The sequence below is a fragment of the Triturus cristatus genome, chromosome 11 (genome assembly GCF_964204655.1).
Source record: "Triturus cristatus chromosome 11, aTriCri1.1, whole genome shotgun sequence".
NCBI lineage: Eukaryota > Metazoa > Chordata > Amphibia > Caudata > Salamandridae > Triturus > Triturus cristatus.
The window spans coordinates 542243675-542256402 of NC_140594.1; the positions used below are offsets into that span (position 1 = coordinate 542243675).

Sequence of the window (12728 nt, forward strand, 5' to 3'; positions counted from 1 at the left end):
TTGTCACTGTTACACACGTTGTTCCAGTCACGGTTCCTGCAGGTAAGTGCGTGGAGCGGGAGCGGTGAGGGGCATGGGCGAAAGGTGAAATAAAATAAATAAATTCTATTCCATTGTCTGTCGACTAAACACTGCGTTTTTTGCCTTCATTCTGGTTTAATGCAGGAGCGTATAACCTATGTAACCCTCCTATTTCTTGTCTCATACAACCTTTGTGCATTTTTAAACTTTTAGCACTACTGGATGGAAGAAAACGCTGGCTGGTGGATTCCTTGCAAAGATTCACTGCACAGGTGCCTCTATTCATTACAGCCCGCAGCTCACCTCTGGTATTACTTTCAGACTCCTGTTCTTCTGCCTGTATCCCCTGACCTTCTACCTTTATTCTCTGGCCATGTCTTTTCTCTCTGCCCTTCCAGCTCTTTCACTTGAGCTCTATACTCTCATCCCACTTGCATTTTATCTCCCTTCGCTCTCTCACTTCTATATTTATGCGCTGCTCTTCTCGTCTCCCCTTATTTAACTTTTTTATTCTCTGTTTTTCCTTCCTTACCTCTCTCTACCTCCTTCCTGCACTTTCTTATTCTCTTCACTACGTCCGATCACGCTCTTTGCCTTCTATATTTTGTCTACAATGTCACCTTATACCCATGCCTTTTTCCCCAGGTAACAGTTGTTATGCTCTCATTCTAATGTGTTACTATTTAGTTTTGGATATTTGTTTAGCACCAAAATCTCAAGACAAGGCATTGTTTTGGCCTGTCTGTCTCATCCAAATTCCTTGTTCACTAAGTCCTTGCAGCATGCCTGTGACGTCACACCCTCTTCATGTGTGTGTGTGTGTGTGTGTGTGTGTGTGCGTGTGTGTGTGTGTGACAAACCCAGCTACGAGCCTGGGCAGGCCTGGCCCCATGATCATTACCAACTTTTTTGGGCCAGAGCAGACTCTTCCTGAAATCTGTACGTTGACTTTGAAAAAAATGCAGTACCTAATTTTTTAGGTCTCGCCTAGACAATAATGTCTTATTGGTTATATATAAAGTAACAAAAATGCTTATAACACTTTTTTATTATAACTTTTTAACATACTGCACAGCACCCACGCTGCTCTGCAACATAGCTTAAAGACATTAGCAAAGCCAATAGCTCTGGTTAAACACGTATAAGGTCCCAAAAGCGAGACCTATTGGCTTTGCCAATGCTTGGTATTTATTGTATTAGTGTGTGTTTTTGTGTCTGTGTATCTTACCTATTTTTCCACTTTTTGGGGATTTTTTGTATTTTTGTTTATTTTTCCCTTAACTTTCTTATTTCTTCCTTCCTTTCTTTTCCTGTTTCTTTTCTTTTTTTTACCCTAGCCAGCACCATGGCAGAGCAGGGTGATCAGAGGAGCAGCGGCATCAGGACCACCTGAACAGCCAGCAGCAGCCGCCTACCTATTAAACGGCCGCACCACCAAAGGCTGCAGCCCCGCACAATCTTTTGCAAGGCGGCGGTGGCAGCACTCTTTTTCTTTTCAGCGCCACCTCCACGTCATGCTGGCAGCAGGTCTCAGGCCTGGGTACAGTTACCCCGTGATGGAGTGTCGGCTGCGTTGGGGGAGGGTGTGCATGTGAGTGCGCTACTCCACCCAGGTCCAGATAACACAGCAGCAGCTGATGCACTGCTGGGCAGTTATCCTGGACCGGGAGTATGAACTGCTCAACGTGCTAGGAGTCAAGATTGCAGGGCTTGGTGAGTAATTATTTGTTGTTTGTGTTTTACAATGCTCAAAATAAATCAGATTAGCATGCTGCTGATGCTCAGAGCTACGCTATGTTTAATTAATTTGAAGAATATTATATAATCCAGTTTGAGCTAAGCAGGTGATCGGCACTGCCTAATTATACTCGATGGCGCTCGCTTTGGCTGATATTATTTTTGAAGCCATTGCAGACTCTTCCATTCTCCTGCCACCATAGTAAATTAGTGATATCAGTGAGTTATATGTGATTTTCCTTTATGTTGCTCGTACAGTTCCAAGCAATCTCACAGTGATGTAAGTAAGTAAATTTTTTATTGTTTAGTTAATTAAAACCATTACAATTTTCTTCCCTGTTGATAGCAGCCAAGACTTAACAAGATTTAAAATCATTCAACAGTCAGTTGCACCAAAAAGAGTCTTACAGATTAAAATCACTGTTAAATCATAATTACATTCTAAAATTCGATGAAATAAATGCATGTACTCTACTTTTTCTACATGGATTACAGTTATGAACCGACAGTTAACAGATGTCAAATGTTAGGCCCTTCAGTGCCAGCAATAAGTCAATATGAATAAAAGTAGTTGTCTCTGCAGGCCGATGTACCGGACCTCTTGCTCCCTCCTTGTGATGACTCCGTAAAGCAAGTGAAACCAGCATCAAGCGTTCCGTAAACGGATCCTCCCATTGTTGTGTTGACTTTGTTACCTGATCGTGTATGCACAGGAACTTAATCAATTTACAATTCATCTGGGGATCAGATGGATCAAGCCCTTTATTTATAGCCTCCCGACATGCTCGTATTCCTCTATCCAAAAAAGCCTTTCTTAGTAAGGTCTCTTGAGCAGGTCGAAGTGCATATTAAGTGGATGAGGTCTTCTGTAGGGCTTCCACATAGACAACAGCTTTTTACTTCCGTATATTTCCACTTTGGGGCATCTGCCAGTGAAGGATATTTACCAAAACGTAGTGTCATTAGCTGTTTTTTTTAGGTGGACCGAGTATGTTAAATCTAGGTATGCTGCTGGTTTAAGAGTATTGTAGTTGTTAAGGATGGGCCAGGCGTGGGACCTCTGGCACAAAATATTTTTGCCAAGCAAAAGCGAGTGCAGGTTTGCAACTTTATTAATTGTGGACTTAAATGTAACATAAGGCAGGTTTTTATTCCACAGATCCAAAGTGCAAGTGGATTTGAGAGCATTTTGCAAATAGCGCTTATGTGGTGTATTGGGACCGTTCTCTTGCTCTGACCACAGAGCCTCATTTAGTTTAGAGTCCACCGTGTTTTGCTTTATGCGGTACCACACTTTAATAGTTGAATATTGCCTGCCAACTGTCTCATTCAGTAAACCAAATTCTAATCGCACTTGTGCAGGAGATGCCAATTGAGGGGGCTGAAAAACCCTTTTAAAAATGCCGGTTGTTAGATTATTGAGTATGGTTGCATCTTTACCTTGGAAAGCTACACTGGCGTAGGTTAATGTTGGTAATGTTTTAGCCGTTATTACTGTAATCAGTGGTTTGAATGAGGGGCCCCTTAGATTCCCAGTCAGTGTCTTATAAGCAAAGGTTAAGGCAGTTGCCCGCTGAGCTATGTAATTTTTCTGATCTTGCTGGCTCAATTTGTTGTCAAGGGAAAATCTCAAATATTTGTAGCTTGCGACGTTTTCCAAGACTTTACCTTTAAAGTTGATGTTATACGGGCGAGCTGTCCGGTTACTGATCAGCATTGTTTTCGTTTTTGCTATATTAATTTCCAGCTTATTTGTCGTCAGAAATTCTGCGAGGGCCGTCAGTAGCCCCGTGAGCCCAAATTTAGTCAAATTGATTAAAACTATGTCATCGGTATAGGCAAGGTGCGAAAGGGATAGTGATCCCAAATGCGGAGAATGAGAGTTAATTACATCGAGTTTATCAGATAAATCAGCTAAAAACAAATTAAATAAGTGGGGAGCAAGCACGCAACCCTGCTTCAAGCCCCTGTCTGTGTTCCATTTTCTTGAGACTGTTGATCCGTCACCGAGTTTTACTCTAACCCATGTATCCGTATAAAATAACAATAAACCTTTTAAAATTCTTTCTGGAATATTCCATGACCTTAGTTTCATCCATAATAATTTCCGATCCACGCTGTCAAAAGCAGCTTTTAAATCAATGAAACAGAGGTGCAAGCTTTGATTTTTTGTTTTGCATTTCTCCGCTATTAGCGTAACGGAAAGGATATTCGAGATTGTCCCAATCCCTTTTCTAAATCCCGTCTGGTTTGTGGGGATCAGATTTAGGTCTTTAGACCAAGCAACCAGATCCTCCAGGATCAGGGAGGCTAAGTATTTAGCTTCGACGTCGAGCAATGCAATCAGTCTATAATTCGAGGGATTGGATCTTTCGCCTCCTTTAAAGATTGGTGTCAGGATTGAGCCTTGCCAACTGCATGGAATTTGGTTTAACAGATCAACTTGAGCAAAAAGAGTCTCTAGCTGGAGGCTCCAAAAAGCAGGGTCATGTTTAAAAACTGCTTGGGGGATACCGTAGAGTCCGGGAGCACCATCCCTTTTGCTTTTATTTATTAGGTTTTTTATGGCAACTGCTGTGTATGAAGAGTGGTTTGGGCAAGCAGCAAGTGGACGGTCTGAGTTAGCGCTCATGGCATTACCCGTGGTGCATGTGTCCCCAGAGCCTTGTTTTTGCCTAGGACTTGGAGGGGCCTGGTAGGCCAGTTCCTGCTCATGAGAGTGGTATTGAGTCTTACATTTCTGAGCTATATAGTCGTCCCAGTCCTGTTCCTTGACGTTTGATGCTAGAATGTTCTTAGGCCGATTCAGCTGATTTATTGTTAGCCAAAATTTATTTGCCTTATGTTTGCTTGCATTGTATATTAACCTTAGCCAAAATGTGTCTGCGTTTGCTTTTTTGGTGTCCCAGAGCTTCTTTTCAAAGAGTTTTCTCTGCATCCTTAATGTTTCCCATGTGACATCTGTCATTTCTATGTAATTTCCTAGCTGTTTTTTTGAAGACCCTTCTTAGTTTTTCAATCTCACTTGTTAGCCCAATATATGGATTGGAGGAGACTGCCTTATGTCTTGATTTTACAGTTGCGGTTGGTAGGCTAGCTAGCTTTTATACCGTTACTGTTCCTTAGGGCCGACTCAGCAAGAAATTCCTTAATTGAATCAAAATGCTGATCAGGCGATCCGCTTGTCCAGGTTAAACCTTTTGAATTTATAGTATTCAATTTGCCTTCTAGGTCAGTGGCTTTTTCCAGCCTTGGTAGGGCTAAATTGAAAACAATGTGTTGAATTGAATGATCACTTATTGTGGTGTATTCTATATAAAAATTATGCTTGAAGTGGCATTAATGGGAGCGTCAAAATCGTATAGTCCAGTGTCGAATGTGAGCGTGGGCCGTGATACGTATAATTTGGTGGGGTGTCTTTTTCGGATCTGCCATTAATCACGCTCATTCCTTGATATTCTAGGGCTGTTACTAGCTGTTGTCCATGAAGAACTTTATGAATATACTTATTTGAACACTGTTGCTTTATATTCCAGAAAGGATTTTCAGCTTTCAATATTTCGTCTTCGTCGGGAGTGTGAAATAAATTTGCATTGAAATCACCTGTCAGAATAATATTCCATGCTGGTTCGGCACAACGTAAATCCCAAATTGTTTTAATTAGAAGTGAATTATTCTTCCTTTTATTTTGTTCCATTCGTTGTGTGTAATAGTTAATCAGAATTACAACTTTAATGTTTCTGTGACTTTTGTACGTAAGCTTAATGAGTTGAATGCTTGGGTCGGGAGAAATAAGCTGCTCCGTTGTAATTTTTAAAGCAAATGCAATGTAGACTGCCAGGCCTCCCTTTGCTCGTCCACAGTGATTAGATCTTTCCGCTGCCACAGAATAAAGTGTAAAACCATCCATGGGAAGATCTCCTGTGGCCCATGTCTCTTGCAAGGCAATCAAGTCGTTGTTTTCCCACTCATAGGGGGGAGTCCTTCTTCAATAAGCCTTTTTGCACCGGCTATGTTCCAAGACATTATTCGTACTGTGTTTCCTTCAGACTTGCTGGTTTTCCCTATTCTTTGTCACTCAGTCTTCTTGTTGGCAAGAATGCCTGGCAGCCAACCCCAGTTATGTAGCCTTGGGCTGGTTGCTGTGTCTCGGTCTGTGACGGAGCTGTCCCGTGATGCAGCTTCCCTGCTGCTGCCCTTTGCGTTCTGTAGTATGGAATAGACCTGTTTGTTTGGGAGTAATTTCGTCTTATCGTCTTTCATTTGGTACAGTTTGTGAACCGACAAAGGAGAGGGGTATCGTTTGTTTGCTGGTATCGATAGTTTAATGTCCCATGCAGCAAATTGGTCTAAATTTTTAAGTATTAGTTGGACTATCTCGGGGGACTGCCATGTTGTTAGTGTTTGTTCTATTGCATCTTTTTGTCCTGATGAGACAAACTGTACCACCAATAAGTCGACTGTACGTATTTGTATTAGCTCCGGTATTTCTGTCATGAGTCTTAATATGTTACTCCTCTTTAATGTATCGTGTCTACCTTACGATTCATATTCAGGAGTCCAAACTATCTGCAGTTTTGTGCACGGGGTTTGCATACGTCACTCAAGTCCTCCTTAGCCTTACAAACCCTTGGAGCAGAACCAATCTTGTCTGTAATTTGAAATTTTAATTGAGTTTGTAAATGTTGATTGCCTGCGGCTATTATCTGAGAGGACCCATTTCTTGTAAGTGCCCCTAGCGATACTGTGTGGGTACTCTCTTCTGTGTGGTGCTGCTGAAAACCTGGTATATGACCTGGTATTAGTTGCTCTCCCGTAGTTTCTACCGTTGTTGTTAGATTCTTATTTGACAAAGAACGTTCCATTATACTAGTTAAATGTTTTTGTTTAGTTGACTGTAGTTTGCGTGTTGGGACAAGGTGTGATTCTAAGGGTACCAGCGGTAACGTTGTATTTTTTCCTTCCATGCCTGTGTAAATTTGGTGTCTAATTTGAGCAGGCTTTCTCCATTTTCAAGCTTAATTGTTTCGCTTTCACCTAAGATATTATCCCGGATCGCTGTATTGGAAACCCTCAGTAGTTTTTTGGTAATCCCTACTGGTTCCTGGAGCGTTATGTCTGGCCTCTTGCTTGAATCCGTTTGAGAGGTAAGTGGTGTAGCAGGCATTCGGGAACAAATTTGTTTTTCAGTACATTTTGTATTTTGTGACCTAGAGAAAATTGGGTATAATTTAGTTATATTGTTCACCTTGAGCTCCCTAATTTTATTTCTTGTTTTTCTTTCTTTCTTTTTTTGTCTTCTGGTTTACAATGATGGTTTGTGTTTACTCAAAACTGCCTTTGAATACGATATCTCACCGGGTTCTGTAATCTCAATTTTTCCTGTAATTGATAACTTGCTGGAGTTGATAATTCCTGACCCGTTGTTTAGTGCTGCTGGTAACGACTGATCTTTTATAATTGTTCCAGGTTGGATTTTATCAGTCAGAGCACCAATCAAGCGTTTGTTGAGGCAGATGATCTGTTCCAGTAAGTTTGGTAACAAGCATAGTATGTCTGATATAGGTCCGCATGCGCATACAGATTCAGCTGGAGTGTATGTGGATTGTACTCTAGTTATTAAACTAGTTAAGTTAATAAACTAGTTAAGTTATCCATTTTTGAATTTATTCCGGCAATATAGGAGGCCATGACATTCATTAGATCAATTTGAATGTCTAACTTATCTGACTGTAAAATCAGCGTTTTTGTTGATGCTTGAAGAGCAGTCAGCATCGGAGCGCTAAAATCCGTCTGAGGCCAGATACTAGCCCTGTTATCGGTTGGACCAGGGGCCCTCACCTTTTCCTTGCCTTTGTCCAAGGTCTTTTCTCCGGCCCTGTTTGGTGAGATATTTACTTCAAGGTAGAGAGTTTCAGTAGATCCAGGGTTTGGGTAGGTCTGGTGGGTGCTTTTTTGGTACAGTGTTGTTTTTGTACTTTGCAATTTGTTTTGGTTTTGTTTATGGTCCAAATCATCCTTATAGCACCTTATGGACCCCTCGCATGACTCCTCTTCCAAATTTACCTTAGAGGTACTGTTTATTCGTTCTTCTTTTTCTGTTTGTGGTTGCCATAAATTTAACCATGAGAAGTCAGAGTCTTCCTTATTTGGAGGTAACATTGATGTATAGGGTATACTGCCTTGACCAGAGCTTAGGCCGGAAACTAATAAAGGGTTGCCAAGAGTCTTGTCTTTAATCTCACTCTCTTTGTTTGCACCAAGAGTTACAGTGACACTTCTGTCTTCAAGTGTAATTTGGTTGCGTGTCGGTGTGTTAGTGCCAGTCTCAGTATTTTCCACGTGTATAGTATGTACAAGTGCTGTTGTTGTTAAATTATGCTGCAAAACAGGGCCCCCGTTTGTGTTTCCCCTGCTTGGTTCTGGTGTATGATGGTTCAATTGCTTTCCTGGTGTAGATAGAGCAGTTGGTCCTATGGCTTTGTTGGTATGGCTACTGTTGTGTTTTTCCAACGTGGACATAGCCTGCCAACTAGTGGATTTAAAAGGAGCTAGTGGAGTCATCAGACTGGGCATGTCTCCTGTTTCAGCGAATATAGGTGAGCCCGGATCCTTCAGAAATTGAATCTGGAGCTTGCAGTACCCCAGGATTGCTTAGATGGTTTTCCAGACATAAAAGCTAATGGGGAGACTAATGGACTCCTTAGTATAGAGGGCTTGCTCTCAGTTTGTTTATCTTTTTGTTTTAGTTTATTTCCTTTTTTGTGGGTGGCTGTTCTGTCGCATGGTGTCTTCCTGACCCTGCCAGACCGCATGGTTACTTAAGTTTATTGATGTTCATTTGGAAAGGAGCGTTGGATGGAAAAGAACTCGAGAACTGCCCCTCTTTGACTTCTTTTTAAATTGCTTTGTCCTTGTTTTCCAATCTTAGTTCAATTGGAGTCCCTTTATCAGTCTCTTCCTTCAAAGCTTCTGATCCTGGTTAACTTCCCAATGGGGGGTTTTAATTGTGCAGACAAGTATGCAGGAGGGTAGAGGGCAAACAGTTGGAGGGGACGGTGAGCGATCTCTGCTTGCACTACCCCTCCCTACTGATGTGAAAAATGCCTGAGGACTAGCGTAAGGGTTCCACTCATCTCGAGTAGTAATTCTGTGCTGTGCCTTTCTCCAGCGCTGCACCACGCTGTCCACTTGGTCACTTGGGACAGCTGTCCTTGCAGATGTAGTAGAGGAAAAAACAGCAAAGGCTGGGCAGGCTCGCTTTGAGGATTAGAGTAGACCTTACCACAGTGCCTATCCACTCTAATCCGGTGAAAACACTTTTTTTTCCCCCCCTACTGCTGGTTCGGTTTTCCCCTGCTGCCTTCCAGCTGACCGTCGAAATAGTTGGGTGTGACAGCAGCAGCCGGCCAGCGCAGCTGCAGTCTCTCTCAGCTCACCGTGAGCTCTCCGTGGGCTGCCGGTCGGTGGAGCTGGCAGAGAATTGTCCCTGCACAGGGAGAGTGTAGCAGGCGGGGCACCGCCAGCCGTGCCCGATCTTGGAGCCTCCAGGCATTTTCCACGGAGGCACCCTGAGCTGGTTCCCGCACACCGAGGAGCTCCGCCACAGGCTCAACTCAGCGCGGCTCGGCACACCAACAACCAGCAGCCAGCAACAGCCAGCAACCGGACACGCAGCCCTCGCAGCAACAGGGAAAACAGGGAAAACAGGAACTGGAGCAATCTCACAGTGATGTGACATAGGCCTCTATGCACTGCAAAAATGAGAGACTGAGTTAGTTCCTTAAAGGGGTTGAGGAATTAGAGTAGGCAATCTGATTTAGAAAAGTACAATGTTACTGCATTTGTCTGTCATAATAATATTTTGGGGATTAACTACACCAATAATCAATTTTTGTTATCTTCTTTATTTCTTACATCAGCACCCAAGGGCAAGAAGAGGAGCACCTCCTGGATGGGTCTGGAAAGAGCTGGTGAGGAGGCACCAACCACCAGCGCCGCTGTGGAGGGCTCTGCTAACCCCAGTAAGTCCTATTATTTATATTATTATTTCCCTAACTTTTACCTCTGCCCACTATTTTATACTATGTTTAACTTTGCCTTGTTTATTTTTATACTGTCTCCTTTTTTCCAACTCCCTTATCTAAGTTTTGGTTAGTTCTTGTTATCCCTGCATTTTCCTTTTTTCATATATTTAATGTTTCTTTTGTAGCTGATTTTCTTCTGTATGTGTAAGTCTGTAATTTTATTCTGCTTTGTTAGTAATCTTTCCCTCTCTCCTGTATGTCTTGGGGCACTGTAAGACTGAGAACAGGGTTTTGGTACTCTACTGTCTCTGGGAAGATTGTAGACCCCAGTACGCTAGTATGGTACATAATATTCACCAAGCATGTCTGCTTGTTTTGAGAAGGCTTTCTTCTTCTTGCTAATGCTAAAGTTAACAAGAGAGAGGCCATGATCATGGACCGCCCTTCCAGTGTTGTGCGGTGTAATTCATTTATACAGTGTACCAGCAGTTTCCATGACAGTGCAGCACGACTGGAAAGTATAAGGTCTGATTGCATTTGCCAACCAATACCATTTGTTTTTCATTGACTATTATTCCACCCCTTCATTGCGCTTCATTGACTCAGAGTCATCATCACAGGCTATAGCTCTGCCACTCCTTATGAAAGGTGTTTGGCTGGCTTCACTACCTGGATTTTCTAACATTGTCAACCAACAAAATGCCCAGAGTAATATTTGATAGAAGATACTGCTAACTGAACGGTAGTGATATATTGCAGTTGCAAGTTTTTGATTATTAAAATTGAGGGGACCTGTATCTGGAATCTAAAAAAAGTGTAATGTTTTTTTCAAGATGGACAGACCACGAGTGCCAGCTCAAATTCTGCTGCAGGAGAAGAATTAGTTGGAGGGGGAGAAGCGGCGGCAGGGACTGATGATGGTAAATCACAGATCACAATGCTTTCTCATTGACAATTACTATTATACTCACTAGCTTCAAAGCCGTCATCATGACTTCTGATTGTAAACCCTTCTTTAGCAGCTACAGCCGTGGTTGAGTTCTTGGCTTCTTCTACCTGCAACTCCATAAAAGCTCACATAATGAGCACTAAAATGATGGCTTGATAGAAACAGGAAAGAACAGGAGGTTAAAAGAAAGGATGGGTAAAAATGTTATGTGAGTGAAAGGATGTATGGGTGGGTGAAAGAGTGCATGGGTGGGTATTGGGTAAATGGATGGATGGGTGAAATGATAGTTGAAAGAAAGGGTGGATACTGAATGGATGGATATAGATTGTAAATTTTGAGGAAAGACTGGATGAGAGAAAGTAAAGCTTAAATCATGATGGTTATAGGTGAAAATAGAAGAATGAAAGGATACATGAATAGTTGCTTGGATGAATAAACAAGGAAGCAGTTCTGGAGAGGGGCATGTTGCTCACCTACTTTATTTACTTGGTTTTATGATAATTAAAGCTATGGTTCAAAGTGAGGGTTATATTTTGGCCTACTCCTTTGAATCACTCTGGTAAGCGAGACAGATATTTATTATACCAATCATCATTCATCATCCCCTCCCTCCCATGACATTTTGACACACATGAGATAAGTGCAGTACGGTTCAATTCATGACTGTAGTTTTGGCTGGGCAATGCACATCTGCTTCAGTTAATGCAGCACTTACATTTTCAATGAATTAAAAACTAAACACACAAGGTGTGTATTTACCTCCGCCCACTCAGTCACCTCTTAATATTTCACTTGTTTATTCTTTCCTAACTTCTTCCGTCCCAGCCAACCAAAAAATTGAAAAATCCTTTCTTGGAATATTCCGCATTTTTATGGCCATATGAAGTGATTCACAGATACATTTCAGCATATCCCATACCAGATTTATGTCTGTCCAAATGTTTCTCTTTCAACTTTGGTCAACTAGAGTGGCTGAATAAGCCAACGCTTAGTCACATGACGATTATCAGTGATACCCAACAATTCTATAGCAAAAGTTCTTCCTACCCGGCCTAATTCCTCTCCCTTACCCTGAAGTTGAGTAAATCAAGTTACATTTGTTTACTGTGCAGGGAATACATTTCTTGAAAATAATTTGTGGTGGAGGGTGAGGCCTGTGAGTAAAGTGTGACTAAGTTCCTGAGTTCAAGTTTGGTGTATTGGATACTCTGTGATGAATGTGCAAAATACAATCCATGCTTCCCGTTCCTCTCCCTGTAGTGCATCTATTTTTCCCACTGTCTACTTATGGCATGCATATACAGGACATCTTATTTGTTATTCATCTGCCTCTTTGGAGTCAGGGTAGAATTTGAAAGTAATTTGGAGAAGAACAGGGCCATTGGAATTAAAGTAAGATAATTGTCCACTACAGCTGTCGCAGCTGCGGACTGCATAGAGTAGCAAAGTACCCAATGTGCTGGCTAGCATGCCTTTATCAATTTAGCACAACAACCCAATGAGTGTAATGCCTTACTCATTAATGGGAGGTCATTTATTTTTCCATCCAAAGTATGTACTGCTACTGTGTCACCCACTATTTAATTTCAATCAAGTGTTTACTGAAAGCATCATTTTCAATTTATCTTTATTCTTTTTGTTTTTCTCCTGATGTAGCTACTCCTGCTGGTCCACTACCACCAACAACCAGTTAGAATACCAGCGTCTGGTGGTCCTGGAAGAGGTGTACGTATCTGCCTCAGACCCGGGCCCTAGTTCAGCAAGCCAGCTACAGCCTCCAGCCTCCTGCTACTACATCGCCATCGCTGTCACAAGCTACGGTCTCTAACTGCCACTGGCGACTCATTCCAGTGTATCATTCTGCAGCAAATTGACTCTTAGGAGAGCCGGTTAGAGACCCGTGAGAGAGAATTGAGCAGTCTGATCCAGCTCTGGACCAGAATTGACACTGAAGGAAGAGACCCAATTCGGGTCACCCGGGTCACACAAAACCA

The 12728-nt window shown here is 42.2% G+C and overlaps 1 long non-coding RNA gene across 1 annotated transcript; it reads left to right on the top strand.

The window, feature by feature from the left end:
• The first annotated feature begins 229 nt into the window (after positions 1-229).
• Positions 230-10708, top strand: LOC146785044 (uncharacterized). Its single transcript, XR_014970901.1, has 4 exons — positions 230-293; positions 1359-1734; positions 9681-9782; positions 10619-10708. It is a non-coding gene; the product is annotated as an uncharacterized LOC146785044 (long non-coding RNA).
• The last annotated feature ends 2020 nt before the right edge of the window (positions 10709-12728 follow it).